The sequence below is a fragment of the Oreochromis aureus genome, unplaced genomic scaffold, assembly GCF_013358895.1.
Source record: "Oreochromis aureus strain Israel breed Guangdong unplaced genomic scaffold, ZZ_aureus HiC_scaffold_293, whole genome shotgun sequence".
NCBI classification, from domain to species: Eukaryota; Metazoa; Chordata; class Actinopteri; order Cichliformes; family Cichlidae; genus Oreochromis; species Oreochromis aureus.
Window position 1 is genome coordinate 32,944 of NW_024108848.1, and position 18,246 is coordinate 51,189.

General features: G+C 37.6%; 1 long non-coding RNA gene across 1 annotated transcript; it reads left to right on the forward strand.

Annotated features, from left to right (window-relative positions):
- The first annotated feature begins 1,160 nt into the window (after positions 1 to 1,160).
- On the forward strand, positions 1,161 to 4,075 carry LOC120436874. The gene is made up of 3 exons (XR_005610633.1): positions 1,161 to 1,174; positions 2,472 to 2,503; positions 3,705 to 4,075. It is a non-coding gene; the product is annotated as an uncharacterized LOC120436874 (long non-coding RNA).
- The last annotated feature ends 14,171 nt before the right edge of the window (positions 4,076 to 18,246 follow it).

Consider the following 18,246-nt stretch of genomic DNA (forward strand, 5'->3'; position numbering starts at 1 on the left):
GCTATTTCATAAGATTTGTACTAAATATAGTGTTTCTGCCAAATATAGTATTTCTGCTTAATTATAGTATTTCTGCCATTTTATCGTATTTGTGCTAAAACATAGTATTTCTACTAAATGTAGTATTTATGCTTAATCATACTATTTGTATATATTTCTGCCAGGTCCCCAGGCAGCCAATCCTCTGTGAGGACTGATACATATAAAATTTACATATCAGGGCCTGCACGGCTTCCCAGCCAGCCAATCATATCTGAGGTCTGCCTTTTCTTCTCTCGTCATATCTCAGCGACAGATGTACAAAGAGCAATGCAAATCACAGCCAAAGTACACGAAAGTCCGCTGATTCACCCAGTACAAGAATTATGCTTCTAGTCCACCTAGTTTTTGAGTTACACGACGTTTTGTAACTCCAAAAACAGCGTTTTTCGCCTCTCACCGCAATCTAATTCTGACTGCTCATCACCCTGTTTTCCAGGCGCCGCTCTCTTTCCCAGTGGCGCAGTTGGTAATGACACAGGTCTGCAACCCAAAGGTCGTGGGTTCAATTACACCTTGGGCAACATGTTTTTTTTTTCCTACAAATTAATACACTATCACAGACCACTAATTCATATTCATCAATTTGATATTTGATATACCTTTATTAGTCCCACAAGGGGAATTTATATGATTACAACCATTATGTTTTAGAAAAAAGAAATAAATGTGCATTGAACACTCAGGGGTCACTGTTAAAAAGTCTCATGGCAGTGGGGTTAAAGGACCTCCTGAACCTCTTGAGTCCTGCAGAGCAGTGAGATGAGCCTCTGCAGCTCCTACTGTCCTGAAGACTGTTCTTATTACTGCAGTCAGTTACATAAATCTATCTATCTATGTATAATACAGTACATTTTAACATACTGACCTTATGTTTATTTATGTCTTTTAACCATTATTTCAAATTCACAGAATCCTGTTTGAAACATTTAATGAACTTATAGAATTAAATTTCTGCATGTTGTTTTTTGTTGCAAAAAAATCTAGTATAATAATATTTAAATTTACATATATTTTTCACGTTTTCAATGCCAATTTTGTGTAATGGCAAAGTTTCCCACTACCCGTGAATGCCTCTTTTTATGTCTCTGGCTGACTCCTTAATCTCCGCCCAGTCTCTGCTCCATCCCTGCCGGTAAGCCTGCTTCTCTGTCTCTCTTCTCTGAAATAAAATGTCTATAAGCTGTTTGAGTGATTTACCGAGTTGTTGTTAGTGAGTTATGAAGCCAGTCGAAGTATAAGTCATGTTAAAGTAACACAATGGCTGCTTTTTAGTGAAACGTTGTAATTTTAGTATTTAAAAGGAGTGTTTGGTATGCCCCTAAGCGCTAACGCCTAGCCTAGCTCCTATAGGCCTAGTGTGAAATTAATATGGTTCATTTGATTGTTTAATACAGTTATTGTGTTGTATTTGGTTCATTCAGTGTGTTAGTGTTTCTGAGTCTCTTAGGGAAGCTGAAGTTAGTTCTCCTCTTCACAAATCAGTCAGTTAAAACGGCCTCATTCTATAGGTTGTAAGGTAATGAGCCGCCATTTTAGAACCACTGATTAGCTGCTGGAGCAGCAGGGTCGGCAACTTCAAAGGAGCCATTTTACCGCCTCTGACTGAAAGCCGGGAGAAAAAGAGTCACGTGCCTGTGCCGGTGTGTCTGTGTTGTGGGTTAATTAACAGAAGGGAGCAATAGAGTGAGGATAAAACACATAATATAAGAATAATGACATTTCTTAACAAGAAGAAGTTTTTTAATTAATCAATTTTAGTTTTTTAGTTAAATTTTTAAGAACTGTTTAACAAACACTTGTTTGTACAGGTTGTTTTTTTTTAAAATAAAACCTACACCTGCAGCTCTGTTTAACTTCTCACTTTGTGAAAAATTAATGAAATCTAAAAAGGCCACCTTCAAATAAATAAAATGCAGCAGTGCACCATTAATATTATAAATATGATATGTAGATATTTAAAACAACAGCATATTAAATGATACTGTGTGCAGGTAATATTTTTAGGAAGCAGAATTTGAATGCAGACCAACTCAAATGTTGAAGCCTACAAAAATATCATCCAAGCTTTCATTTATGATTGTTCATGCTTTGAAATTGTGATGTCAGAATTTGATAAAGTGTGCAGTGCTAGGTGTAGCAAATCACTGCTTATGAAATCTACTGTGTTATCTAATAGCACCAAACTAATAGAGCTATCACATAACTGAGAAACTTGTGTGGCTTATTACAAATGGATGAAACCACATTTTACCTTAATGAAGACAGTAATATTTAATAAGGTGTAGAAAAAGAGGTGAGTTGTTTGTTGCTGTGGTAAACAAAGAAGTGTACTGAATCTTTTGGACTACACAGAGTGATGCAGTATTGACTCTGATGCTGATTTGAGTTGTCTCATTCTGTATTTTTGTGCTTTGTCTTTTGTTACACAGAGTGAACGAGATCTTTGGTTTTGCCTTTGCTGGTAAGTTAACAGTGATTGTAACTGAAGCAGTATGAACCTGGCATTGTGTAGCACATTTGACGACTTACATACAGTAGTTTGACTTTTTGTGATACGTTTCCATTTACTGATTGGCAAAACACAAGATTTGTGACCTGTAGCAGCAAAGCCCCCACACAGGGCCTCTGACTGTCCCTGAAAATGTCCCTGAAGTTTAGTAGCCCATTTATGTATGATTTAAATTTCATATGGCTTATTGAATTCAAACAGTTAAATGTCAGATGTCTTTATCCAGGTGTTCATTTTGTCCTTATGTTTGTGGATTTAAGTAGCAGACAAAACAATGAAAGTGTTTTAGGAGAGTCCGTATAAGTGGTGGCTCAAACACTTAAGAGCTGCACAGGTATTGATTCATATTGTCTCTCAAATTCTGCTGATGTATTATATTAAAGTCAGAACACTGTAGAAGTACTTTGCCTCACTCGGTATAAGTAATAGCTTTAACAGTTAAGCAATAATAAAACGAAGAGAACCAGAGGTGTGAGTGGACATTGTTAGGTAAATTACAGCCAGTGTGTCTAATTAGTTTATTACTTATTTAGTGAATATAATGATTTTACAATTAAATAGAAATGTTGCCAAAAGGGACATTGCAAAATACATAAATATTCCTAGCAACGGGTACAATGAAAGGACTTTTTAGTGTAATATTTTAGGACATTTAATTTTAATCACAAACATTCTGCACCTCTGTTATTGTAACATGTCAATATTTACATAAAACCTCATCATGTAAAACATGATGAGGTTTTCTGTTGCTTCTGATTACAAGAATTACTTTGTATTTAATGTTTTTAACCTGAAAGGACATTAAAAGTTTTGATTTTTCACACTTTATTAGCACTGACCTGTTGTAGAAAATGTTTGAGCCACAAGGCTTCTGTGTAGGAAATATTTGGTGTATCCTGCACTTGTGCCAACAAATATTGGTGCCTGTTCTTTGCATTTCTGTAGTAATAATGCTTTTTATTACACATGCTAAAGCCATGTGAGACCCTGCAGTTCAATTATCTCCTCTTCAGACTACAGTAAACTTAAAAAGCTTAAAGTAATTTAGGATTTTACTAGTTAATTTGTGTCACAGTAAATTGGATTGTGTGTGAAGAGGCTCAACAGTCTGAATCATCTAACAGTGATCTGATGAATTGTTTCCTTTCTCTAGACTGCTGATCTGATCGTCTCAAGTCTGGTAAGTAAAGGTTTTTCTGAGGTGCAGTGCTGGGAAATGTTTCTCATGATAGGAGATTCAGTGTAGTGGTGTGAGTGAGCACAGCTATTGGTGATCATCAAAAGTCATCAAATCCTAGTAAAGTCTGTGTAAACATTTCCAGACCTACAGAGGTCCGTAGGTTATTGTAGCAGCACATATTTTTTTCACATTAGAGCAGCTCATGAACAGCAGTTTAGGTACAATTAAGTCTTCAAATAGGGCCTTGTGGATTTCAAAAGCTTCTTTCCTTCAATAATTAAGTCACTGTCTGAAAACTGCTCTTTGAATTAGTCTTTTATAATTAAAGATTTTGTTGATGACTGGAAACAATCAAAAGCACAGATACAGCATTCATTTCTGTATTTTATGGTTAAATGATCTACAAAGAAATTATGGTCATATATATTTTTAATTAGGCCTTTAAATCGGTCATTATAAGTATGTCCTAGATTTAGTGGAGTGCTTATGGCTGTGTATTAAACATACCCCAAATGTGACTGAAATATGTAGAAACAGTATTGTTTACTTTTATGTTAACGGTAATGTACTGTATTTTTCGGGTTATAAGGCGTATGCAGCTAACCAAATATTCAGATAACTCAAACTATTCAACTCATTCACAGTAACTCTCAACATTTTTCAGTGGTAACACATAACAATACACTAACTTTTTCTGTTCAGTCCTCTTCCACAAATCTATCAAATTCTTCATGGATTGATCGGTTTGAAATCTGCTTCAGACGCATGTCTCTAAACAGGTGCCAGATTCTCATACACACACCATAATATTATGTTTAAGGACAATAGGAATTACTCCATGAGGCACCTGACTACTGTAGCTGTAATGCTCCAACAATCCATCAAGCGCTGCAGCTTTGTAGCTTTCAAAGTCGTACTAAAACATTTTGACAGATGTTTGAGCGCCGTGTAACACATAAAATTGGTTTGAGGTCAGCAAGCACAGCCAGAATTAATACATACGGTAAACTGTTGATTTTTGAGAAAATTAAAGGCTTTTAAATGTGCCTTATAGTCAGAAAAATACTTGGAAGCCATGTTTATTGAAAATATGCCTAATTCCAGTCTCTTTCTGTCTTACAGGTGACCTGCTGCAGAATACCCTCTCCCTCTATCATTAACAAGCAATTCAGTCTGTCCTATCACTCTCCCTCTCCCTGCTCCATCTTTTTTTGACAAGCCATTCTATCTTCTATCATTTCTCCGCCATGAGCTCTATCTAAGTTGACAAGCTTGAACCTGAGTTGAAACGCAATCCTGTGACTTGAAATCAAGTTTTACCAGAATCTAAGTTTTTGGAATTGAAGTTACCAGAACTTCGTCGATCTGTTTTCAGAATTCTGAGAGATCTCTGCTCTCACTGCTCCATCTTTCCTGTCGTTAAACTCTCTCACATCCAGTCATTTTGCTGGAAATCACAAGTAGAAACTTGAAATTACAGTAGTAGAATTACACTACAGTAGAACTCACAGTAGAAACTACTTACACAGTCCTACATTTGTCATTTTAATTTTTACATTACACTTTGGAATAAACACTGATAGCTTGGCTTACGTGTGCAGTTACTTTGATAAATTATATAAAATACACACCTTTTTCAAGGTTTATTTGTAATAAGATAATCTGGTTATTTTGTAATACATACATTCAGACTGTTATATTCACATAGATAATAAATTGGATTCAAATATATTTTTCAAGTCTGTTTCATTGGCTATAACATTTGACTGCAAGTTTATACTATTATTATTTAAGGACAAACCCTTTTTGTCACTCTGTAAGTATTCAGTTACAATTGTCATCTAGAGGCTGCCCTGAGAACCCAGACTTCCTGTTTCCTGACTGCTGCAGAACATCCAGCTGAAGAATCTTCATCGCCTGTCATCTGATCACCACACCATCACTCATATTTGCTTAAAATATTAGATATCTTAAAGATTTACACAAAGTCTACTTAAAAGTTAAGAGTTTTATTATAGACTGTTGATTGTTGAGATTTATTCTGTATATTGCTTTACAGAAGTATAGACCTATTTGTTATCCAGTCTGGTTAAAAAAAAAAATAGAAGTAACAATATACAGTTTTTGAAAAAGCTACAATAAAACTGTTTTTAAAGAACTTTCAATAAGTTTTATATAGAGTTTGTATTTAAGTCAGCCTTTTTACATCAATTACATAGTTATAAGAACACTTTACCATTTGTATAGTTTTACATTTCTCCATTTAATAGATTAGTTTTTCAGTGTATACAGGTTGAATTTTGTTTACATTTGTGTATAAATATAAGGTCCAGTTTGTACTTGCACAAAATGCCAAGGAAAGGTCAAAGGTCGCTGTCCCAGAAGCTTAGACGGCAAAAGGAGAAGGAACAGGTAAATGTTTCTCAGAGTGGTGAGGAGGTAAAGGTGTCTGTTGCAAGTATTCCCAGTCCAGAAGTGCAGAGCAGTGCTCAGACAGCTGCAGTGTCTTATGCAGATGTGGTAAAGAGAGGTGTTTGCTCATCATCTGTGCCAAATGCTAAAGTACAGCAGGTAATCCAGACTGAACCCCAGGTAACTATGCAAACGCAGTGTGATGGAGAAACTCCAGGACCGTCTCATGTACAGATTACAAACAGTGAAACTCATCCACGAGTGAGTAGCATCTGTGCATCCCGAAGCCAGGCTTCTGCTAAGTATGGAAAGTACAGGAATCAGCAATGCATGGCGAACAGTTTGGTTTTCCTCTCATTCTTACACGAGGATGAATTCATTACCAGAGCCGATCTTAACCGTGTGTTGGACAAAGGCCATGCCGTGTATTCAGATGCCAGAAAGAGGTTTGTGAACAGCGTGTTTCTAGCCTGTGATGAGCTTCCCACAGTGGTCACCAGCCGCAGACACGAGTATCAAGTGGACATGTCTCAGTTTGCTCATTATGGCACATTTGATGGTACAGCTCACCTTCCGAGCCTTGAACAGGGACTACAGTGTTTGGCTTCAGCGGTTCGCTATGCTTTGCTAGTCATGGAGGAACAGTCATTGCAGTTTGCAGGCTGACTTCAGGTGAATACGCATACTTTGACCCTCACCCACGTAAGTCTACAGGAATGCCATTGTCGCTAGCTGTAAGTGGTGGAACTGCAGTTATGTTAAAATTCACACGCCTTAACGACATGATTGACAGGATCAAACGCTTGTACCGAATGTTTAGCATCGCGCCAACCTGCACTTATGAGCTACAGCCTGTCGAGTTCCACAGTGAAAACGCAGCTGACCAAAGAGATGCTGATGAAAACAGACAAACAGCTACAACTGTTCCAGCACCAGCTTTAAATGAACCTGAATTTGAAAACCCAAAATCCACTGAGCAGACACAGAAAACTGTGACCGACACTTTAGCCACTGAAGTGATGTCATCCAGAGTGGATTATTCAAATGAGCCAGCTGCTGAGATGAACAATCGTCCTTCTGATTATTTAGAAATAGAAACCTCTGCATCTTCTGTAAGAGACACTCAGGTAACAAAAGAATCTGTTCCTCAGAATGATTTAAACATTGCCTCCTGTTTAACTGAGACAACAGAGGAACTTTTACATAAACTGTTAAAGCATAATAAACAGCAAAGGAGAAAGATTAGGAGACGATTATTGGTCCAAGAAAACTACCACAGAGAAAGGAAAATGAGAAAAAAAGAAAGACAGACATACACTTTTGATGAAAGCTTTAAGGCAAAGAAAAAGATTGTAGTAGAAAGTCTCGTGATTCTGATCACAGTAAGAAAAAGAGTGTGTACAAAAATAATCTGTATAAACTCAATGCTACATATAGAGAGAAACAGAGAACATTTGAGAAAAATCTATAGAGATAGTGCTAAAATTAGAGAGAGAAAAAGAGAACGTGTTATAAGGATGTATAAAGAAGATTCTTTATTCCGAGAAAAGCAGAAGGAGCGATAACAAGAACATATAGAGAATCTCCCATTTTCCGAGAAAAGCAGAAGGAACGTATAACAAGAACATATAGAGAATCTCCCATTTTCCGAGAAAAGCAGAAGGAACGATAACAAGAACATATAGAGAATCTCCCATTTTCCGAGAAAAGCAGAAGGAACGTATGAGAAAAACATGTAAAGAATCTTATAGACAATCTCCTATGTTCAAAGAACAGCAGAAGGAACGTATAAGAAGAAATTACAGAACTTGTGCTGGATTCAGAGAGAAACATAAAGCTTACATGAGGTCATATGTATATAATCTATATAAAGAAAGTGAAGAATTTAAACAGAAAAAACGATCGTACATCACTAAACGTTATGGAGAAGAGAGAGAATTTCAGCAGAAACACAAGGACAATATGAGAGAACGAATGAGAGTAAAATATTGGAACGGTTTTTCTTTTAGACAGATGCATAATATCAGATGTGCAGTGAACATAAAAAGAAAATATCGTCAGATGCATCGACCAGCTGAAAGTTTACAGTGTCATCCAGATAACAGTTTAATGAATGAGGCCATATCTCGTTTCAGATCAAACATTAAGTCAGCACCATCTTATGTTTGTACTGTTTGTCTAAAAGCTTCTTTTCCTAATCAGGTGAAAATCTGCAAAAGAGAAAATTACTCAAAACACCAAACTGTAGCTCAGCAGTGTCTAACTGGTAAATTTGTTCATATGTGTGATGAAGCATGTAATGATCACTGCAGCTTCCCTGTTGAGAGAAAAAAGGAGTATATCTGTCACACGTGTCACAGTTCCTCAAAAGTGGACGCATGCCAAGGCTTGCTGCTGTCAATGGTTTAGAACTGCAGGATATTCCAGCTGAATTGTGTGATCTCAACATTCTGGAGAGACATCTGATTGCCAAATGCATCCCATTTGCAAAGATTATTCCACTTCCAAAGGGCAGACAAAGACTCATACGTGGTAATGTGGTGTGTGTACCATCTGAAGTCCAACAAACAGTTGACTGTTTACCGAGGCCCAGAAACCAATCGCAGATAATGAGGATCAAGCTGAAAAGACGACTGTGCTACAAAGGCCATCAGCTGTTCCAGACTGTCACCTGGTCTAAACTGATCCAAGCCCCGCGTAAACTGAAACAGATTCATCCACAGTACACAGATATTGTTATCAGAGATGATGCATTGCTTTGTGATCCAACGTTACCTGATGATGACAGCAGTGATGAAGCCAGCATGGCAAGTGATGATTATAATGAAGCAGATTTAATGGAAATTGACAACTATGAAAAAGATGCCCTTTTGTGCGAAAGTGAGTCTGAAAGTGAACAAGATATTAATATGCAATCCTGTGATGAACAACCAGAGGAAATCAATCCAGAGGAACCAGAAAGTGATTTGAACAATGGAGGTTTTGTTCTAGAAAGTTGTCTGCAGCCTGTAGACATTTCAGAAGAGATTCTCTGTTTCAGTGATAACACATATTGTGTGGCGCCTGCAGAAAGAAACAATCCTGTTAGCTTCTTCAGAACTCCTCATTTGGAAGCCATGGCATTTCCTGTGCAGTTTCCTACTGGTCAGAATACACTGGATGAAAAGAGATGTCTTAAACTCACACCAAGTGCTTACTTCAAGTCAAGGCTTTTCAACATTGATGCAAGATTTGCTAAAGACACAAATTACCTGTTTTTCTCACAGTTTGTCACTGAAATACACCTGGCTAATTCCAGCATGACAATACAGCTAAGGAAAGGTAAAACTATGACCAAAGATGGACGCAAAATCACATCAGGAATGTTACAAAGTAAGACAGAAGTAGAGAAGCTGGTAAGAAATAAAGATGCAATCAGATTTATGCAGCCACTCAGAGGAACTCCAGCTTACTGGCAGAAAACCACCAAAGATCTATTCAGTATGGTCCGTCAAATAGGAACACCTCAGTTCTTTGTCACTTTCTCTGCTGCTGAGATGAGATGGCCTGAAGTGATTCAAGCTATAAAGAGACAACAAGGTGAAGAGGTTGATTTTGAAGCCCTGGACTGGTCAGAAAAGTGTGAAATTCTAAGATCAAATCCAGTAACCACCATGCGAATGTTTGATAAGCGTGTTGAGGCTTTGTTCAGAGATTTGCTTTTTTCTCCTGCACAGCCCCTTGGTGAAATCATTGATTACTTTTACAGAGTTGAGTTCCAGCACAGAGGTAGTCCGCATATACACATGTTGCTGTGGATTCGAGAAAAGGTAGTAGTAGATGTGGATGATGACCAAACTGTCTGTGACTTTGTGGACAGATACATCTCAGCTCAACTCCCTGATCCAGAAAACAACCTGAACTGCACAAAAAGTCGCTGAACTACAAAAGCACAGCAAAACCACACAAAAACATGCTTTAAGAGTGTAAACTCTGGTTGTAGATTTGGGTTTCCAAAACCACCAGCCACAAGAACAATGATTGTGAGACAGGATGAGGATTCAGACACTGAAGCTGCAAAAGCCAAACTCAGACCTTTGTTGACCCTGCTGAAGGAACCTGAAGCTGCTTCTCTCACCATAGAGCAGATTCTGTCACGATGCAACTTGACAATGAATGAGTATGAGCAATGCCTCCAAGACATAAACAAGAAAACAGCTCTTATTCTGAAACGTGACCCAAAGGACTGTTGGATCAACAATTACAACCCACACCTGCTTGAAGCCTGGAACTCTAATTTAGATGTCTCGTTAATATTGAATGCCTATTCATGTATAGAATACCTCTGTAAATATATAACGAAGAAAGAATCTGGCCTCTCTGAATACCTGAAGACAGTTATTGACAACTCTGATAAGAACACGGTCAATGAATGTGATGAAATGAGAGCTGTGATGCAGGCTTACTCAAAAAGAGAGAAATCAGCGCACAGGAGTGTGTGACTCGAGTCTGTGGCCTAAAATGAAAAAAATGTTCCCGCAGTGTTGTATTTGTACCAACAGATGATAACCCAGTAAAATGAGTCGCCCGATGAGCTACCTGGAATCCACAACACATGACAGTTGTAATATTTGGATGACAAGTTTGAGTGATAAATACAAATCAAGACCTGAGACACCAGAATATGAGGAAATGTCACTGGCTGATTTTGCTGCCTTGTGCCGGTTGGTGAGTGGTCCAAATGAAGGAAAAGATGTGCTTCCTCTTCTTAACCAGCTTGGATTTGTACTAAGGCGAAAGAATGATAAACCAGCTATAATCAGGTATTACCACTGTTCACAGGAAAACGATCCTGAGCAATATTATGGACGACTGTTGAGACTTTACCTTCCACACAGATCAGAGCAGGAACTGAAACCACGAGGGTTCCAAACCTATCAGTCCTTCTACAACTCGGGTTTTGTACGACTTCCATGTTCAGACCACAGTGAGTCTGTGAAAAGGGTTGTGAAGAGAAATAAAGACAAGTATGAGAAGAACTCTGAGGATATTGAGAGTGCACTGGAAGAGTTTGAACAGAATAGGGATGTTGTGATCGATGAATGGTGTAATCTTGCTCCTGAATCTGAAGTTGTGAGGTTGCAATGTGATGAGAATCTTCCTGAGAGACATTCTGATGATGAGAACGAACAGGAGAATGTCCCCGACTACAGTCGTCAGTCTGATGCTGTAACAGAGATCAAAGCCATCAGAGAACAACCTGCAGTCGATCCAGCCGTGGTACGTGTAATGTATCAGAATCTGAACCAGAAGCAGGCCTCGTGTTCTATGCTATAAGAGACTGGTGTATTCAGCGCGTTTGTGGTTTGAACCCAGATCCATTTTTTCTTCTATATCAACGGTGGTGCAGGAACTGGAAAGTCACATCTGATTAAATGTATTCACTCTGAAGCATCAAAGATCCTGAGCAGACTCCCTGCTAATGCAGAAGAAGCTGACATATCAAATCCAACTGTTTTACTGACGTCATTTACCGGGACAGCAGCTTTTTCTATCAATGGCTCTACATTACATTCCCTACTCAAACTACCCAGGAGTCTGAAACCACCCATTCAAGGACTTGGTAACCAACTGGATGAAGTCAGATCTGAGCTTATGAATGCTGAAATTATTGTTATTGATGAGATTTCAATGGTTTCAAAACCCTTTTTGCTTATGTGGATGCAAGACTGAAACAAATCAAAGGCACTCAGAGACCTTTTGGTGGAATGTCAGTTTTAGCTGTTGGAGATTTTACCAGCTGCCACCAGTGCGACAGTCTAAGCCTCTCTGTGTTTATGATCCAGAACAGATTGACCTATGGCAGGAACATTTTCAGATGATCACTCTAACAGAGATCATGCGTCAGAAAGATGATGTGGCCTTTGCAGAGATGCTGAACAGGATTAGAATCAAAGAAAAGACAGATGAGCTTTCTCAGTGCGACAGAGATTTGTTGTCACAGGCTGTGACTGCACCAGAAGAATGTCCAACTGAGGTCTTACACATTTATGCCACCAACAAGAATGTTGAATCCCACAACACAGATACGCTCAAGAAGCTTCATTCAAACATTATAATCATCAATGCAGACGATTTCCAGAAGGATAAACGTACAGGCAGAATGGCACGAAGAGACAAACCATTTACAGGTGGGCAAAATGATTTACCCGACACCCTGAATGTTGCTGAAGGAGCCCGAGTGATGCTGACCAGAAACTTGGACACACTAAACGGTTTAGTCAATGGTGCTTTTGGTATACTGATAAAGGTGGTGAGATCTGAAAATGATGGACAAATAATTAAACTGGGGCTCAGAATGGACAACCGGCAGCCTATGAGACACAACCGCAGTGCTAATGCAGCATCTGATGATCTGGTTTACATTGAGAGAGCAGAGGAGAGTCTGAAGTTAAAAGGAGCGGCACGCAGACAGTTTCCTGTAAAGCTAGCATTCGCCTGCACAATTCACAAAACTCAGGGTCTTACAACACAGACAGCTGTAGTTTCAATGAGGAACATTTTTGAACCAGGTATGGCTTATGTTGCTCTCAGCAGGGTGACGTCTCTCAGTGGACTCTATTTGCAGGACTTGGATGAGAACAAGATTTATGCCAATCCCGAGGTAACTGCAGCGCCCAAACCATGAGACAAGCCAATGTTGAAGAAATGATGCCTCTTCTTCAGGTCAGAGAAACAGCCAGCAGACCTGACACTCTTACACTGATCCATCACAATACGGAGGGTTTGCCATCTCACATCAGTGACATCAAGAGTCATCATGAAATGTGTTTAGCAGATGTTTTGTGTCTCACAGAGTCTCACCTCCAAGGCTCCTTTGTTGCAGACAGTCTTCATTTGGACGGCTACACCATGTTCAAACGCAACAGACATGTGTCCTACACAAACTTTCCTCACATGGCCAGCAGAAGTGGTGGTGGAGTTGTTGTGTATTTGAGGAATCATTTTCAGGTTCAGGTAAAACAGTATCTGCATAATGTCACTGATCTTGAGTTCTTAGTGTTAAAGGTTCAGGCTCCATTCCCTGCGCCATTGCGGTTGTGTACAGACCTCCTGACTACAGTTTGACACCATTCATGCAAAACCTGGTAAGTCTTTTAGATTCACTTGAAATAATGGACTGTCACCCAATAATTGTGTGTGGAGATTTTAATGAGAACCAGTTACAGAGTGGAAGGAAACAGATTCTGGAGCAGTTTCAGTCGAGAGGGTATTCACAGCTGATCACTTCTGCCACTACAGACAAGAACACCCTGCTTGACCTCATTTTTGTTTCTCAGCCACAGAAAAGTCTCTATTCAGGTGTCCTGAGAACATATTACAGTTACCACAACCCTGTGTTTTGTGTCCTGTCCTCCAGCCAATCATGAAGTCGTCTGGTGAGTTTTGAAACAATTACAGATCATGTTTGTTACAGAGTTTATTTTTGTAGAGCATGAAAAAGATTTTTCATTGAATAATTATATTTCTTCATATTGTCTTCCCTACTCTGTCTGTAAGAAGACCCTTTCTTATTGCAATGTTATTAATCATTTCACCAAATCATGGCTGTACTTCATGCAGAGCCGGAGATCTGCTTTCTGTTATCATGCAGCTCAGATCTGAAATATGCTGCAAAAAGTATTAAACGGACATAATTTATTTTTATTCTCATGTTTTAAATGACTAAATCTACTAATGCATTTTTTCATGGATGTTAATTGTCATCTCCTTTTTGATACTTTTTTACTGTGACGTATGTAGCTCAACAAACGAGAGCTTCCCTCAAAGGGCTTTCAAATAGGAAATAGTAAATAAATCCCAGATAAATGCAGGTATTTATTATGGGTCACATGAATAATAACAGACAATTATATTTTCTTGATTATAGTAAATTTTGTAGAATCAAATGTTTTTGGGATGAATGAGGTTTTGCTTATCATGTTTTACAGGTAAAAAATGTTAAAAGTTTTAAACTATCTTTAGGCTACCAGAGATGTCTATAATGATTCATTATGTAGAGAAAAACATTTTTATAGCTTACAGAATATGTATAAAAACTGATTTAGAAGTACATGGAAAGTTTCTGCATCCATTTTCTGACTTGGCCTTTATCCGGGTGGGTTTGGGTTTGGGTGGATAAAGGCCAAGTCAGAATTCTCTGAGCAGCTGGAAAAAGCTGCTAATTAACAAAGACATCAGAAAGCGGGGCTTTAGGTGTAGCCCCGCTTTCTGACGCACTAATTAGATTTAGTAACTGACACCCCATACCAGCATTACATAGACACTTGGGGGCTGAGATGGGTGGGTGGGGAGGGTGGGTTGGTGGTGTTAAAAGCACTTTATGTTTTGTAGATGTATTTTTTCAGACAGGGCACACACAGTCCTGTCTCCTTTGTGGGAAAACCTTCGAACTTCACCATCCTCAGCTGAAACAACAACATCTTAACACCATCTTCATGAACTGCTGAGCCAAACCTGATCCATCAGTGCTGGACTGCACAGATAACTACATGCCACAAGGAGACTGCTGTGTTATGAACTGCCATACCAGTGTGTCTTCAGTGGAGAAGATGACACACCCATCACCTGACCTCCTGCCTGATCTGGAGACCATCACCATGCTGCCACACTACACACCTCTGAGACCATCAATGATGACTCATACTGAGGAAACTGTATTTCCTGTCAGAGATGCTCAGTGATCCTCAGAGCAGAGAGAGGTATGATTCTTTATCTTTGATTAAAAAATGTCAGTGCTTTTAATTCATTTAATTAATTTAAATCCTGTTTATTGCATAAAGAATTACACACTCAAATGATTATACTTGTTAACACTTTTTGAGTTTTAATTCACATTATGGATTACAAATCTATGCTTTTTCTACTCTGTCTCTCTGTGCAGGTATTGCTGTCTTCTGAGTTCTTCACTGTCCCAACTGAAACATTCAAACCTCATTGCAGAGCTCATGTCTTTCCTCACCATCATGTGAGTGTGAGATTGCTCTGGATTCTGGTTATGTGGCCTGCAGCACCTATAAGGTATTTCAACATTGTTCATTTTATAACTTATTTCTAGTTAACACAAATAAAATGTTCCTTTTTCTGTATTTTTTAGAACAAGCTCGTACAGTGTGCCTGCATTCCAGCTTCTTAGACTCTCACGCAAGTGGACAGAGTATCAGTGCTTGGCCACCCTTACAGACACCGACTTCTGTCAACTCACTGCTACTGATCAGGCACCTCACTCCAGGAAGACAGAGGGCTGCAAGCCTGTTATCGTTTCCAGTGTGGCTTTGTATTCTTGGGGTAGCATCAGATTTTTCCCACAAATATTCAAAGGTAACACTTATTTTAAGCTTAGTTATTAAATCAAAAGTCTTCCTTGTGTTAATTGTTTTATTTTTTATTTTTATTTTTTCTTTTACATTTATATGCAGTTATCAGATGTGGTGGAGCTTTGTTAACTGTGTGGAAAACATCTGTTTGTGATGATATTTACAATGAGGTTTTAAGGTGACAGTTTCCAAGTGATTTCAATCATTTGACTAAGCAAAAACATGTTTGCAATTAACATATTTTTTTCAGTTTTGTCTTTTGGATTTAACATTCCTCTGTGACAGGAAATACTAAACTGGTCCAAGTAACCAGCATATCATTGGTCAAAGACAAAAAGGACCACATGTCACGCTAGCAATGAATTTTTGACTGTGTTTGTGTCACCAGATTTAACAAACAATATCAGACATATGAAACTGAACTCTGGATTAATGTCTAGATGTTTTTTGTGTTTTTTTTTTTTTATTGTTGAATAATTATTTTGTAGGACAAACCCAATTTATTTACCCAAACAAGTTACATTGTTTGGGTAAATAGTGGATTAATATATCTAAGTCTATAAGTATAGCAAGCTGAATTCATACAAACACACAGCTCTAAATCTTGAATTGTAGGATGTACAAAAATGATCATGTGATTATTATGGACATTTAAATAACTATATCTATTGAACCATTACACATATTCTTTATAGAAATTACACAATCTCAAAATGTGAAAAAGAAAATGTTTAAGAGAATAAATAATGTGTGTTTGTATGAATCCTGCCTCAGTATGGGGTGTCAGTAACTACATTAGTATAGAGTAGGTCTAACAGTGGTTTTCCACATCTGCTCTAATATATATAGATAATGGGTCAGACATATAAAGTCATTTTGAAAAGTTCATAAAGGTCACATCCATTTATATGTGTTCCTCTTTATCATTTTATATCAGGTCACACAGCTGACTTGAGTTTTGATCAGAGTAGAACCATAACATTCATGCTAATGGTTCTACTGTTTACAGTTACTTTATGATGGATTTCATCCTGGTCACAGCACTATGAGAAAAGCTGTTAAAGGTAAAGTTAACCCAATTAATACCTCATCATAAGTCACTCTATAACGCAAAGCAGTGATTATTTTCACTGTAATTTATTCCACAATAATGTTCTTTATTTGATCCCTGTTTCTTTAAATATGCACATCGATTGTTCAGCTGTGTGACTCTCTACACCTCAAATATATCACAATGTGGACTTCATTTCGACAGTATTTTGTAGATTGGTACCACATTTATCATAAAATCAGGAAACTGTAAACTAATTGAAAAAATGAAGCTTATGAAAATTTTAATGTGGCATTGGAACATGTTGTTTATCCTTGCCAAATGGTATTTACACAAAACTCCAGCAAATCAGAGGATATATTTTTGTCTCTCACTTCATGTATATGCGCATATGTGTATATTTTTGCAGTTAATAGCCTATCATGTGTCTGCGCATCTTAGGGCCATAAACATAAACATGGCAAACAAGGATATGTTCACAATTCCAACAGATGCTTCAATTGTTTGTATAGATGTTAGATTCATTTGATTTGCATTTTCTATTAATATTTTTCTGTTTATCCCAAATGGGATTTTTATTTCTGTTTGCCATTATTGTAATCATTGGAAACAACTGAATAAATATTTTGTATCATATGTTTCTAAAAGTATTTGAATGTTCTACTTTTCTACTACTGGTTTTCTACTTTCTAAACTTTCTTCCACTCTTTGGCATTTCAATAACATTATTTTTGGGTGTTTTTATCTCTGACCGCAGCATCTTGTGCATTTATTACCTAAATGTTGTTTGTGTGGGTTTTCTTTTTGGTTTTTTGGGTTTTTGCCATTTTTAGATTTCACCAGCTGTGTAAACTCTGCAATTTTACCTTGGTTTTGTTCCACATCAGTTTATCTGCTGGCTGATTTTCTTCCTTTTCTAGTGTTTCTGGTAATTTTAACAGTTAAAAAGTAACTTTGAGGTTACTTCAGCCTTTTCAGCTGTTATCTGTTGACAGTTTTGCCTAATTATTACATTTCTGCAAAATTATAGCAGTTCTGATAACTTGTAATATTTCTGCTAAGTTTTTAATTTTCTACTAAATTATATTATTTTTGCTAGGTTACACTACTTTTGTTTGTTATGTTATGTTATGTTATGTTATTCTAAATTATTACATTTCTGCTAAGTTGTAGCTTCTGGTAAACTACAACATTTCTGCTGAATTGTGATGTTTCTTCTAAGTTATTGCATTTCTTCTAAGTTATTACATTTTGTTTACTTGATGTTGTTCTGCAACGTTATTAAATTTCAACAACTTTTTAAACACTGACTTTGATTTCTTCAGCTTCTTCAGCTATTTTCAACTATTTTCAGCAGACAGCTTCAGCTTTAAAGCATCCACACTGCATTTTCGCAGGAAATGCAAATTTTTCTAGTTGTGTGGATGCTTTATGCATCCACACTATTGAGTTCCTGTTTCTCTTTATTCTTTATTGTGTGGATGCCCTAAAAGGGCTTCCACACTATTGAGTTCCTGTTTCTCTTTATTCTTTATTTTTCTTTTTCAAGTTGCTTCCGTACGTTTTTTGGACTTTATCTACTCCCTCAGTTTTCAGCCGATTTTCTCCGTTCAAACTCTATACTGTTCTGCTCTTTCTGGAGATGGGTGCTATGACTTTTGGTGTTTATTACTGTTATACTTTTTAAAATATTACA